This window comes from Macaca nemestrina, chromosome 12 (genome assembly GCF_043159975.1).
Source record: "Macaca nemestrina isolate mMacNem1 chromosome 12, mMacNem.hap1, whole genome shotgun sequence".
Lineage (NCBI taxonomy): Eukaryota > Metazoa > Chordata > Mammalia > Primates > Cercopithecidae > Macaca > Macaca nemestrina.
The window spans coordinates 49,245,581-49,261,001 of record NC_092136.1 but is presented as its reverse complement, the minus strand read 5'-3'; the positions used below and the strand labels follow the sequence as shown (position 1 = coordinate 49,261,001).

General features: G+C 38.3%; 1 protein-coding gene across 11 annotated transcripts in view; it reads right to left on the bottom strand.

The window, feature by feature from the left end:
- Positions 1-15,421, bottom strand: part of LOC105486943 (SRY-box transcription factor 6) — an 806,217-nt gene that overhangs the window by 539,537 nt on the left and 251,259 nt on the right. The window lies entirely within an intron of this gene.

The following is a 15,421-nucleotide window of genomic DNA, read 5'->3' as shown; positions in this document are numbered from 1 at the left end:
CTAGCTACTCAGGAAGCTGAGGCGGGAAGCCCACTTGAGCACAGGAGGTTGGGGCTGCAGTGAATTAAGATGACGCCACTGCATTCTACCCTGGGCAACAGAGTGAGATCCTGTCTCAGAAAAGGGAAGGGAAGGAAAGGGAAGGGAAGGGGAGGGCAGGAGAGGAGAGGGGAGGGGAGAGGAAGGGCGGGAATATTTAGAAGACCCCATGTCATTACTTTATAAAGGTATTTTACAAAGGCAGCTTATCATTATGAACCAAGATCAAATTACAGACCACAAGCTTCCAAAAACTATTTACAGAATCACCATGTGACTTAATCCCCAAAATTTGTATTTTGACATCTTCACTAAAGAAATATTCCGGCCGGGCGCGGTGGCTCACGCCTGTAATCCCAGCACTCTAGGAGGCTGAGGCAGGCCGATCATGAGGTCAGGAGATCGAGACCATCCTGGCTAACACCTTCTCTACTAAAAATACAAAAATAAATTAGCCAGGCATAGTAGCGGGCGCCTGTACTCCCAGCTACTCGGGAGGCTGAGGCGGGAGAATGGCGTGAACCCAGGAGGCGGAGCTTGCAGTGGGCCGAGATCGCACCACTGCACTCCAGCCTGGGCAACAGAGCGAGACTCCGTCTCAAAAAAAAAAAAAAGAAAGAAAGAAATATTCCACATACTTTATAAACACAAGGCAGCATGGCAACCTGACAAAAATCAAATAAAAATTTCACAGTGAGTAAAAAAGAATATATTTTGTAACTTTTCACCTAATAAACTTGTTCTCCTTTATTCCTTCATGCCCATTGCTTTTCTTATCAAAATAAACTTCTTTGAAATAACTTTTGTTATTTTTAAGATCTTTTTTTTTTTAAGATCTTTTTTCTTACAGCCTGTGTGATTTCAGAGATAACTAGTTAATAATAATAGTTTTTAAAAAGGCAAAGGGTCCTGTATGAGTAGGTCTGGAGAAAAAAATTCATTATCAAAACATAATCCACAGACTATCTATATCAGAACTGCTTAGAGTGCTTATTAAAATAAAAAATTTGTGAGCGGGTGCGGTGGCTCATGTCTGTAATCCCAGCACTTTGGGAGGCCAAGGTGGGCGAATCACTTGAGGTCAGAAGTTCGAGACCAGCCTGGCCAACGTGGTGAAACCCCATCTCTACTAAAAATATAAAGATTGGCTGGGCATGGTAGTCCTGGCTACTCAGGAGGCTGAGGCAGAAGAATGACTTGAACCCGGGAGACACAGGCAGCAGTGAACCAAGATTGCGCCACTGCACTCTGGCCTGGGTGACAGAACGAGACTCCACCTCAAAAATAAAATAAAATAAAATAATTTTAAAGATTATTAAAGCTCCACCCAAACCAATCAATTCTATGATTCTGAGAGTTGGCCCATTAATCTAATTTTAAGCATTCTTCAGATAATTCCTAGCACACTAAAATTCAAAAACTCCCAGGCTAAAGAGAAACTGTGCTAAATGAGGGTATGCTCACAAAAACTTTTGTGGAAAAATGAAAATTTTGTAACTCTGTAAAATGTCTTATTTTACAGAAAAGATTCCCAATGATTTTGGAGTTCCTGTTTTATAAAAATAAAATAACAATGTTTTCTTAAATATAAGGAGGTATTAGAAACTAGACATTGGAATTTAACTAAAAAATTAAGTCTTAGTTAATTGCAGGGTACTTTTTAAAAAAATCTGAGATAAAGATACAAGCAATTCTTCAGCAATTCAACTAATATTTCTGAGAGCCCACAGGATGAACAGCATGAATATGGATATCTAGGGATACAGGACAATAAAGCATAATCCCAGACCTCCAGGAATGGCATTTGGATTCATTGTAAGATAGATGCTATAGTTAGAATAGTCTTGCTTTTGCAGTACACTATCATATCCAGAAAGAGAAGAGGATTCCTATCCTTGCTGAGTTTTCTCTTCCTGAGTTCTGCTCACAAAATGGAGTAACAGTAGAGTGGCAGAGATTTAAAAAGCAATCATTTAACAAAATCTTGCAAATAAATTTTAATTTTTAAGACCATACCTCTTTTTAATCAGTGTATTTTATATAGAGTAGACATATAGAAAAAACTGAGGCAGGGCCATTCTTTGTACTTGTTCTAGATAATTAAATCAAGATAAATTTAAAGACAGCAAAAGATGGTCAACTTTAATCCTCATTTTTTAAAAGTCTTCTTGCTACCACTCTCAGTACCACTCCCTCTTAACCACAAATAATGACTTCAGTAATGAAGCGCTGTAATTTAAAAGTATCAGGCAAATAACAGCAAGTAACTTAGATGAGTTGACACCGCCTGTTGCGCAAATATGTACTTAGACTATTATAAAAATAACAACTGCATTATCAACTGGATACAGACCAGAACAACTTATGGGAATACAGAGAGTCAACATAGTCTCAACTTGCATGTATGTGGCACTTTACATTTTTCAAGCATTCCTAAATTTGCAGTAGAAATTAAAAGGAAGAGAGATGCTGAAAGAAGAGAAAATAAAGATTTGATAACTATGGGCTAATTATCTAAAAGTCCTAATTTCTAGAGTAAATCATCCTTACTCATCATTTACTGAATGCTTACTCTGTGCCAGACACTGTATTAAGCCCTGAGAAAACAAAAATGAATGCAGTAGAGTTGGTGACTTCAGGGAGTTCATAGCCTAGTAAAGAAGACAAATAATTACAGCTTTGTATGCAATATGTAAAGAAAAGAAAGCAGATTATAAAACTATATAATGTCACTTTCTAAAATAAAGAAAATACTTTTAAAGATGAGGATGTTAACATTTACTTCCCAAAGTTTTTGTGGGGATTTGACATATGAAAATGCTTACTAGATGCGGTATGCCTTCCATAAATGTGTTTCCCTTTTTGCTTTTTCCCTAAGACTCAAATGAAATGAGCTCAAGTCACATCTTAGGTGATGTGGTGGCTAGTACAGTCACCCACTTTTTAAAGAGGAATGCCTTAAGGGTACAAGACCCTACAGTTGTGTCCTTGGCAATGCTACCACATTATCACACCTAACAAATAAACACTGTAGACCCACTAGGAGCTTAGTTGCACACTACAGGTTAGTCCTTCTCAACCTTACCTTAGGTCTTTTGCTCACTCTCAAAAACAAAGAAACAAAGAGGATCATATGGAGAGATCCTGCTTATCATTTTACTGTATCTTCTTCATAACAATTTGAAGATTTCACTTTGAAGTCCAGACAAGATCTGGCCTAGCCTCGGAGGTTGCCTCACATTCTAAGTAAAAATATCAGGGATAGCAGAATGAAATGTGCCCAAGTTTACAGGCAAGGAAACAGACATACAACTCTCTTAGGACCACATGACAAGTTGCTGACAGAGCTTTCATTTGAAGTCAGAGTTTCCCATTACTAGGCATATGACGTAAAGCCAAAAAGGGGGGATAAAAATTATATTCACATACTTTTTAAAAAGTAATAAAAGACTATGTTCTTAGGAAAAGGACTGAGAGGAATAAGCTGTTAACAAAGGCTGCCAATGGGCATGGGACAATAGGTAAACACTATCTTTCCATTTTTCACATTTTTCTAAATTTCCTTAATGCTAAACATTTTAAGTTGGAAAAAATAAATTAAGCAAAAAAAAAGTATGCAGTTCTACTATTTTATACAGAGTTCACACTTGTGAAGGTCACAATCTTGAGCAACATTCAGAGTATTTTCTAAATTGTTATTAACATGCAAGTAAATCTTCTAATTAATAATGTGAGTTCTATATCCTACCTCCAAAAATAAGTGAAAGTTTAAAATACAGGCAACTCACTAGTCATAATATTATGTCATTATGTGGTTATTAAAACTTTTATTTGGAACCTAGACAATAGCATGAGAAAACATTTGTGGTGTGTATCCACTGTATTATATAATAGACATAGTCAATAGAGTTATCTAACTATCTTTAAATCATCAATATTCCTTTGAAAGTATGGTCTGAGATAGATTAACTACTTTTTCCTTGATAAATAACTTCAATTTAAAAATGCAACACAGATTCATTGCTAAAACTGAATGAGATAACACGTAAAGCAATTAGTCCAGTACCCTGGCAGTTAACAGGTATACTTCACATAGCTAACCTCTTAGAGTAACAATGGCACTTCAAAGTATGAGTTTTTTAACCTTCTTAACTTTTTATTCCATTACTTCACACTCTACTAAAACAACAGGAACCAGAAGGCAGTCTAGTATAGTCAGAGAGTGAAGGCTAGGAGGCAGATCTAGCTTCAAACCCTGGTTCTGACATTTAGTAGATATGTAACCATGGGCAATTATTTAATTTCTCTGCATTTTAGGTTCCTCATTTGTAAAATAAACACAATCTCATCCCACCTACCTTAAAAGATTTTAAGGATAATAAAATGAGATTACCTATATAAAATATCTAGCAACATACTGAGCCCACAAAGTAATAAGTGTTCAACAACTTTTGGCAATTATTAGCAGGAAAAATAATTGCCAGATTTTCTGTAAAAGGTCAGACAGTAAACAATTTAAGCTTTGATAGCCAGTCTCTACCCAACTCTGCCATCATAGAGCCAAAGCAATTATAGAAATTACATAAATAAGTAGGCATAGCTGTATTCCAATAAAATTTTATTTACAACAACAGGTAGTGTGCCAGATTGGGCTCCCTGAACATAGTTTGCTTAACCCTGCTTTACTGGAGATATCTAAATAGTTCTCTTATCTATAAACCCCTAGGTATACTCCTTTAATAATCATCTCTTTTAGATCACTATTTTACAAAGTGTGTCCTATATACCACTTGTTTCCTGAGATCTTAATAGATATTATGCCTTAATAAAATTCTATGTTCATATGAGTTTAGGAAGTTCTGAGTTAAACAGATTTTGGTTTTGGTGCAAGCACTAACCAAAAGAAAACTACAATATCAGACAAAAAAAGGGTTAAAGACAAAGAGCATTATTAGGGATAAAGATAATAGTAACAATAATAGTAACAGTAATAGTAATGATTAAAAAGTCAATTCATCAATAAGATATAACAGTTCTAAGTTTATATAAACCTAATGCCATATTCTCAAAATATTTAGCTAAGCTTGCCAGAAGTATAAGAGAAGTTCATAACTGAAAGTAAAAATTTTAAAATGCTCTCTGGAAAAATGATAAAATAAGTAGACTTTTAAAGGCAGAAAAATGTAAAAGATTTAATTAATACCATCAACAAATTTGACCTAATTGACATATTTATCATAGTACACCCAACAACTGCAACAAGTGCACAAAAAACAGTATTTTTAGGCAAACATCATACCATGATTCTTAATAATAAAATGTCAGCAGCATTTTCTTTGAGATAGAGAATGCAATAAAGATGCCCACTACTTCTATTTTCAACATTGCATTGGAAGTATTAGACAGTACAATTAGACAAGAAAAATACATGCAAAATATAGAAATTTAAAAGAAGAAATCAAATTGTCACAATTTGCAGATGATATTATTATATAGAAAGAAAATTCAAAATAACCTACAGTTGAAGAATTGTAATTAACAAATGGGCTTGGCAATTTTGTTTTATGCAAGAGGATTCTACAAAAAAATACATTGTTTTTCTACATACAATCCCAAGCAAAATGAAATTTATAAATATCATCTATATAAAACTATCACAAATATCAAATACCTAGGTAAGACTTGTAATGAAAGATATGCAAGGCCTCATTGCAATAAACTATGTAACATTTTTGAGAATAAGTTAAGACTCAGCAAGTGGAGAGCTATACTACATCATGGATCAGAAGACTCAAAATTATAAAGAAGTCAATCTCCCCAAATTAATCTAGAGATACCAGTGCAATTCTAATCTGAATTCCAACTGTGTGTGTGTGTGTTATGTGTGTGTGTGTGCATAATACGCTAAGTTCATTTTGAAATTCATATGAAAATCCAAACATCCAAGAAAAGCCAAGAAAATCTTGTGCACAAAGAATAGACTTGATCTATCAGATATCAAGATAAACTATAAAGTAACAGTAATTAATACAGAGTAACTGGCACAAGAGGAGAAAAACGTTCCTTTGGAACAGACTAGAGAGCACAGAAAAATGAATAAAAACTAAGCAGGTATATGTACTTGATTTATAACAAGTTGACACTATTGAACAATGAGGAAAAAATAAAGTTTTGGTTTTTGTTTTTTCAATAAATGATGTTGGGTCAATTAGACATTCATATGAAAAAATAAAATAAAACTTGCTCCCTATCTCATATCACACGACGCAAAGATCAGTTCCAGGTGGTCTATGGGTCTAAATCAAAAAGGTAAAACAATGACTAGAGATTCTTAACTTGGGAGCAGTAAAATCAGTAAAACTAGGGGTTCTATGGAAGGCCTTCAAAGGTTCCATGAACACCTTAAAGTTATATAAAATGATTTGTATGTTTCTGGAGAAATTACCCATATCTTTCATCACCTTCTCAAAAAAAAATACACTACCTAAAAAAGTAGCTTGAGAATGTCCTCATGAACTCAGGGTAAGAAAAGATTTTTTAAACAAAATATTTAAAGTATTACCCAAAATGGGAAAAGATAAATTTTATTTGATTACATAAATAATATTAAGCATTTCTGTTCATCAAAAGACACCATAAGAGAGTAAAGGCATCTTTCAGTGTGGAAAAAAGGTATCTACAAAACAGAAAGGATGCCATTGGTGCCACTACTTAGGAGTTCCCTGGGCCAGTTCTGATGTTAACCAGAGCTGCAATGGACAGTCCCATGTGAGTGCAGACTCACCTTGCTCGTATCTCATCCCAAGCATTCACTGAACATTCTGCCACCTTCTGCTTCATGACCTTCTCTGAAGGCCATGGAAATATGTTTAGCGCAGCACAAGCTCAGCTTGGAAGATGGGGTTGTAAACACCACTGGAAGAAACTTAATCAGCATTGAATAAGTGCTTCAGATTCTCCTCCTTCAGGAAGGCTTTCTGTGCTCTTCTCAGAGGTTCTAGAAGAATCCAGTTCCCATTGCCTATAGTGTGACCTTAATAAGAAGGAGGCTTTTTCCTTCTTCCAAACCTCACTACTCCCTCACTTCTACTTCCTGGGATTATCTCCCAAAAAGCTATCTGTACCCTAGTGCTCATCACAAAGCTCTACTTTTGTTGGAATCCAGACTAAGACTATGAACTGGTCTGTATCCAGAATGTATTAAAACTCCTACATATCAATTAAAAAAGACAAGAAATTGAATAGAAAAATGGACCCAAAAATGGATTCATAAAAGAGGATTTCTATATGGCCAATAAACATCAAAATGTGCTTAACTTCATTAATATTTAAGGAACTGAAAATTAAAATTATAAGATGTCACCTCATAGCCACCAGAATGTTTAAACTATAAAGACTGATAATATAAATAATGGGAGAAAGTATATGACAACAGGAACCCTCATACACTGCTAGTGGAAGTGTAAATTGGAAGAATTTGTACAACAACAGCTTGACATTATCCAATATAGATAAAAATACCACATCCTATCATCCAGAAATTCTACTTCTAATAATTTATCCAACAAAGGTGCAGGCACTTGCACACCAAGTATACAAGAATGCATTATTCACATTAGTCCCAAACTGGAAATGTCTGTCAACAGCAGAATGGGCAAACTGTGACATAATCATAGAATGGAATACTATAAAACAATGAAAATGAGCAAATTACTGCTACATAAAATAACAAGAATGTATCTACAAATCTTATATGAAATGAAAGGATCCAGAAACAAAAGGATATATAAAGTCCATTTATATAAAGTACAGAACAGACAGACCAAACAGTGTGTTGTATAGGCATGCATGCTCTGGGGGTGAAAGTATAAAGAAAAGCAAAGAAGTGATTATCATAAAAGAAAGGTATTGATGTTTCTCCCTTTGGAGGAGGAAGGGGAGTAGTGGTTGGCATCGGAAGAATAAAGGCTTCCAGGTAACATAAACATTCTATTTCTTAACCTGGGTGGTAGTTACACAGATACTCACTTTATGATAAAAATTCTTCTTTTGTGCACATTTCCATTTTGTATTTGGGTATTATATTCTATAATAAAGAGGTTAAAAACAAGTTTTTCTCAAATGTCTAATATTTAAACATATTATAAGCAACCTAATTCAAATGATAAAAATACAAACTAAAACAATGAGATATCAGTTTTCACCTGTATGGTCCAGAGTATACAGAAATAAGCACTCTCGAACATTATTGTTAGGAGTACAAATTGATACAGCAGCTGTGAAAGGCAATTTGATAATATTTATTTAAAATTTAATTGAATATAACCTTTAACCCATAATTCCATCTCTATAAATTTTTCCTACATAGACATTTATACAAGAACACAAAGAAGGATATACAAGAATATTCACTGCAATATTGTTAGTAATACCAAAAGATTAGAACCAATCAAAAAGTCCATTAATGAAGACAGGTTAAATATGTTATACTACACCCAGACACTGGAATATAATGTAGTCAGTTACAAGAAATGAGAGGCCAGGCATGGTGGCTCATGCCTATATCCCAGCACTTTGGGAGGCCGAGGTGGGCAGATCACTAGAGGTCAGGGGGTTCAAGACTAGCCTGGCCAACATGGTGAAACCCCATCTCCACTAAAAATACAAAATTAGCCAGGCATGGTGGCGCATGCCTGTAGTCCCAGCTACTCAGGAGGCTGAGGCATCAGAATCCCTTGAACCCAGAAGGCGGACATTGCAGTGAGCTGAGATCCCGCTATTGCACTCCAGCCTGGGTGACAAAGCAAAACTCTGTCTCAAAATAAATAAATAAAAATAAAACAAATAAAATGAATGAGAAAGTCTACACATCCTGATACATATATCCTCAATATGTATTGTGAAACTTTTAAAAAGTCATATACAAGCAAATGTGTATAATAAAGTACCATTTGTGTTAAGGAAAAAAAAACAAAGGGGTTTCAAGATTGCAGACTATAGGCATCTGGTAGGCCTCCCACACAAAGAAGAATCAAAATAGGAAGTCGATAATCATACTTCAAATAGATCACCTAAGACAGAACACTGAAATTCAATAGGGAAGTAATAGGAAACACCTAAGGTAAGGAAGGAAAGGGAAACCAGGCAGCCTGCTTGGCAGTATCAGATGGGAGCTTGGAAAGGCTCCCCAGTGTAGGGAAAATGGAAGTGAAAGATCCTCAGTGGTCCACATTCCCACAGTGAACTCCTGCACTCCTAATCATAGGGGAGCTTGTCGACCTTGGTGGGCACTGAGACTAACATAGGAAGCTGCCAGGAGACCATGTGACAATATGGCTCCAAAGAGGGAGCTCACATTTGTTCTCACACACTGCCCCAAGTCCTAAGCAACTACAGCAAGATGCCATTTTGAGAGCCCAGCACCCTCTAGACTGCACCCTGCCTTGGAGCCCAACAGCCCCTGCATCTCCACATCCCTGGATCCCCATTGACACCCTCCACCTGCAGCCAGTCACTGCTGCTGGCTGCCACTGCCAAAGCTGAAACAAGAGCCACTGGCAACAACCCCACCATTCTCAGCAGCAGGGCCATAGTTCATTTACAACCATCCTAAGGACAGACAACCCTGCCCAGAGCCACTACCTGGGGCCGAAGCGCATGCTCCCTAGCCACTTGTCTATAGCTGCGGCCACTGAAAGTACCTCCACAATCCCCAAAAGTAGGGCTGCAGCACAGCCACTGCTGTCCCCACTCAAACATTCTGCCATGAGCCTGGAAATCATCCTGCCCCCACCTATCAAAACTAGTGCCCATATGTACCACCAAGGGGGACTTGGGACAGATCTACCTGGCAGTGCTCTGCCCCACCAAGTGCCACATCATCTGGGTGCTTGGGGATTGCTCTGCCCTATCCACCATCATTGGCTCCCAAGTACTCCTCCTGGGAACCTGAGGACAAGCTTATCCAATCTACCACTACCACAATAGCTGGCACCCACCCACATGTGCCACCTGTGGTTCAAGGACTGTCCACCAAGCCTGTCATAGCTACTGCCAACAAAAGCACAGATCTGTTGTGAGCCGAAAGTTGTTCCCCCACTGCTACTGCCATTGTATCCATGCGACACCCACTGGCCAGAGACCCAAAGACCCTTCCACCCATTCAGGCCACCATTACCATTCCTGACACCCAAGAAGCTACTTAAAGGCCTAAGAATCAGCCCACCTAGATTCACTAACACCAGTGCCAATGTATGACACTCTGGGGCCCAAGAACAGGCATGCTTAGCCTGCCACAGTAACCACTGGGGAACAAGGACTGGCCCATCTGGTGTCCCTGTCTCCAACAAAATATCACCACAGCCTCCACTAACAACCACAGCCTAAGCCACTGAGGAAATCTCAGACACCACTGACACTGTTTACAGCCAAAGAAATCATACAGAGACTACACTAATGCATGTATCCAGGATCAAAGCCAAAGTGCTCTACTCAACCAACCGCATAGATAGAGCTTCAAGGAAGAGTCCTCTGCTATCAATGTAAATTCAGAAAATTAGAAGTAATTATTAAACCAGATGTGCAGATATCAATGGAAAGGAAAGATGACAAGTCCAATGGAAAACAATAATTCTCCAGCAACATATTTCAATGAAAAAAAAAACTTATGAAATCCCAGAGAAATAATTCAAAAATAATTATATTAGAGAAAATCAATGAGATACAAGAGAACATGGACAAAAAAACAGAAAAAAAAATCAGAAAAACAATTCAGGATAGAAATGAGAAGTTTACCAAAGAGATAAATATCATTTTAAAAAATTCTGTAACTGAGGAATTCATTAAATGAAATTAAAAAATACATTTGAAAGCTTCAATCATACACTATATCAAGTAGAAGAATAAATTTCAGAACTTGAAGACAGGTCTTTTGAAATAACCCAGTCAGATTGAAATAAAGAAAAAACAACTTTTAAGAATGAAGGAAGAGTATGTGACCTGTGAGACACCATAAAGTGACCAAATATTCAAATTTTCAGTGTCTCAGAAGGTGACAGGAAAACAAACAGGATAGAAAACCTATTTAAGAAATTAATAGCTAAAAACTTCCCACATCTAGCAAGAGAATTAGACATCCAGATATAAGAAGCTTAGAGATCCCCAGAAAGATGCAAGTTAAAAAGGTCTTCTCCACAGTACATTATAGTCAAACTGTAAAAAGTTAAAAAGATAATTAAAACAGGAAGAGAAAAGTGCCCAGTAACTTACAAAAGTACCCTCATCAAACTAATAGCAGATTTATCAGCAGAAATCTTACAGGCCAGGGGAGAATGGGATAATATATTCAAAATGCTAAGAGAAAAAAAAAACAGCCACTAAGTATACAATACCCAGCAAAGTTATCCTTCATAAATGAAAGAGAAATAAAGTCATTTCTAGACAAGCAAAAGCTGAGGGAATTCATCACCACAGGACAAGATCTACAAGAAATGCTTATGGAGTTCTACCCCTGGAAGTGATAAGACAATATCTACCATCATGGGAAAAAAACCATGAAAGTATAAAACTGGTAGAGCAAATACATAAATAAGTAAGGGAAAGAATTCAAATGTTACCACTACAGAAAATTACCAAACCACAATGTTAAATAAGAGAGAAAGAAAGGAACAAATTGTAGACAAAGCAAACAGAAATCAATTCATAAAACGACAGGAATAAGCCTTCACATATCAATAATAACCTTTAATGTAAAAGGATTAAACTTTCTACTCAAAACATATAGACTGGTTGAATGAATACAAAATATAGCCCAAGTATATGCTGTCTACAAGAAACTCATGTCACCTGTGAACACACATAGTGACTGAAAGTAAAGGGATGGAAAAGATATTCCATGCAAAGGAATACCAAAAGTGAGCAGGAGTAACTATACTTATGTCAAATAACACAGACTTTATGTCAAAAACAGTAAGTAAAAAGAGATGAAAATGTCATTATATAATGATAAAGGGAACAACTCAGCAAAAGGATGTAAGAATTCTAAACTTATAGGCCGGGAGCAGTGGCTCACCTGTAATCCCAGCACTTTGGGAGGCCAAGGCAGGCAGATCACAAGGTCAGGAGAACGAGACCATCCTGGCTAACAAGGTGAACCCCTGTCTCTACTAAAAATACAAAAATTAGCTGGGCATGGTGGTGGACACCTGCAGCCCCAGCTCCTCGGGAGGCTGAGGCAGGAGAATGGCATGAACCCAGGAGGCGTAGCTTGCAGTGAGCCGAGATTGTGCCACTGCACTCCAGCCTGGGCAACAGAGTGAAACTCCATCTCAAAAATAAAAATAAAAATAAATAAATAAACTTATATGCACTCAATACCAGAGCTCCCAAATATAAAAAGCAAATATGAATAGATCTAAAGGCCTTTCCTCTAATAACTAGAACAACACAAGAATGCCTACTTTTCACCACTCCTATTCAACATAATACTGAAAGTCCTAGTCAGAACAATTAGGAAAGAGAAAGAAATAAAAGGCATACGAATTGGAAAAGGAGTCAAATTGTCCCTCTTTGCAGAGGACATAATCTTATATCTAGAAAAATCTTAAGACTCCACCAAAAACTCTTACATTTGATCAACAAGTTCAGTGAAGTTGCAGGATACAAAATACATATAAAAATCAGAATTCTATGCACTAATAATAAATTAGCTGAGAAAGAAATCAAGAGGGTGATCCTGTTTATAATAGCTACAAAAAAATATACCTAGAAATAAATTTAATCAAGGATAAAGACCTCTACAAGGAAAACTGTAAAACACTGATGAAAAAAAATGAATGGGACACAAACAAGTAGAAAGATATCCCATGCTCATGGACTGGAAAAACTACTATTGTTAAAATGACTGATATGGGTTGGCTCTGTGTCCCCCCAGCCCGCCCAAAATCTCATATTAAATTGTAGTCCCCAGTGTTAGAGAAAAGGCCTGGTGGGAGGTGACTGAATCATGGGAGCAGATATCTCCATGCTGTTCTTGTGATAGAGTTCACCCCAGATCTGCTTGTTTAAACGTGCATATCACCTCCACTGGCTCCTACTGGCCATGTGAAGATGTTCCTGCTTCCCCTTCACCTTCTACCATAATTACAGGTTTCCTGAGGCCTCCCCAGAAGCAAAATCCTATACAGCGCACAGAACCATGAACCAATTAAACATCTTTATTACCCAGTTTCAGGTATTTCTTTGTAGCAATTTGAGAATAAACTAATATACAAATTTCAAAGGGGGGCAGAGCAAGATGGCTGAATAGGAACAGCTCCAGTCTCCAGCTCCCAGCACCAGTGACACAGAAGACAGGTGATTTCTGCATTTTCAACTGAGGTACTGGGTTCATCTCACTAGGAGTGCCGAACAATCGGTGCTGGTTAGCTGTTGCAGCCCGACCAGTGAGAGCTGAAGCAGGGCGAGGCATCACCTCACCTGGGAAGCGCAAGGGGGAAGGGAATCCCTTTTCCTAGCCAGGGGAACTAAGACACACAACACCTGGATATCGGGTAACTCCCACCCCAATACTGCACTTTAATAAAACGGGCACAGCAGGAGATTATATCCCACACCTAGCCAGGAGGGTCCCACGCCCACGGAGCATTCCTCATTGCTAGCACAGCAGTCTGCAATCTACCGGCAAGGCAGCAGCGAGGCTGGGGGAGGGGCGCCCACCATTGCTGAGGCTTAAGTAGGTAAACAAAGCCCTGGGAAGATCGAACTGGGTGGAGCTCACAGCAGCTCAAGGAGGCCTCCCAGTCTCTGTAGACTCCACCTCTGGGGACAGGGCACAGCTAAACAACAACAATAACAACAACAAAAAACAGCAGCAGAAAACTCTGCAGCCGCAAACAACTCTGTCTGACAGCTTTGAAGAGAGCAGTTGATCCCCCAACACAGAAGTTGAGATCTGAGAATGGAAAGGCTGCCTGCTCAAGTAGGTCCCTGACCCCTGAGTAGCCTAACTGGGAGACATCCTCCACTAGGGCCAGACCGACACCCCACACCTCACAGGGTGGAGTACACCCCTGAGAGGAAGCTTCCAAAGCAAGAATCAGACAGCTACACTCGCTATTCAGCGGTATTCTATCTTCCGCAGCCTCTGCTGCTGACACCCAGGCAAACAGGGTCTGGAGTGGACCTCAAGCAATCTCCAACAGACCTACAGCTGAGGGTCCTGACTGTTAGAAGGAAAACTAACAAACAGGAAGGACACCCACACCAAAACCCCATCAGTACGTCACCATCATCAAAGACCAGAGGGAGATAAAACCACAAAGATGGGGAAAAAGCAGGGCAGAAAATCTGGAAATTCAAAAAATAAGAGCGCATCTCCCCCTCCAAAGGAACGCAGCTCATCGCCAGCAACGGATCAAAGCTGGACAGAGAATGACTTTGACGAGATGAGAGAAGAAGGCTTCAGTCCATCAAACTTCCCAGAGCTAAAGGAGGAATTACATACCCAGCACAAAGAAACTAAAAATCTTGAAAAAAGAGTGGAAGAATTGATAACCAGAATAATTAACACAGAGAAGGCCATAAACAAACGGACAGAGATGAAAACCATAACACGAGAAATACATGACAAATGCACAAGCTTCAGTAACCGACTCGATCAACTGGAAGAAAGAGTATCTGCGATTGAGGATCAAATGAATGAAGTGAAGTGAGAAGAGAAATCTAAAGAAAAAAGAAGAAAAAGAAATGAACAAAATCTGCAAGAAATATGGGATTATGTAAAAAGACCAAATCTACGTCTGATTGGGGTGCCTGAAAGTGAGGGGGAAAATGGAACCAAGTTGGAAAACACTCTTCAGGATATCATCCAGGAGAACGTCCCCAACCTAGTAGGACAGGCCAACATTCAAATTCAGGAAATACAGAGAAAGCCACAAAGATATTCCTCGAGAAGAGAAACTCCAAGACACATAATTGCCAGATTCACCAAAGTTGAAATGAAGGAAAAAAATCTTAAGGGCAGCCAGAGAGAAAGGTTGGGTTACCCACAAAGTGAAGCCCATCAGACTAACAGCAGATCTCTCGGCAGAAACTCTCCAACCCAGAAGAGAGTGGGGGCCAATATTCAACATTCTTAAAGAAAAGAATTTTCAACCCAGAATTTCATATCCAGCCAAACTAAGTTTCATAAGTGAAGGAGAAATAAAATCCTTTACAGACAAGCAAATGCTGAGAGATTTTGTCACCACCAGGCCTGCCTTACAAGAGACCCTGAAGGAAGCACTAAACATGGAAAGGAACAACCGGTACCAGACATTGCAAAAACATGCCAAAATGTAAAGACCATCGAGGCTAGGAAGAAACTGCATCAACTAACGAGCAA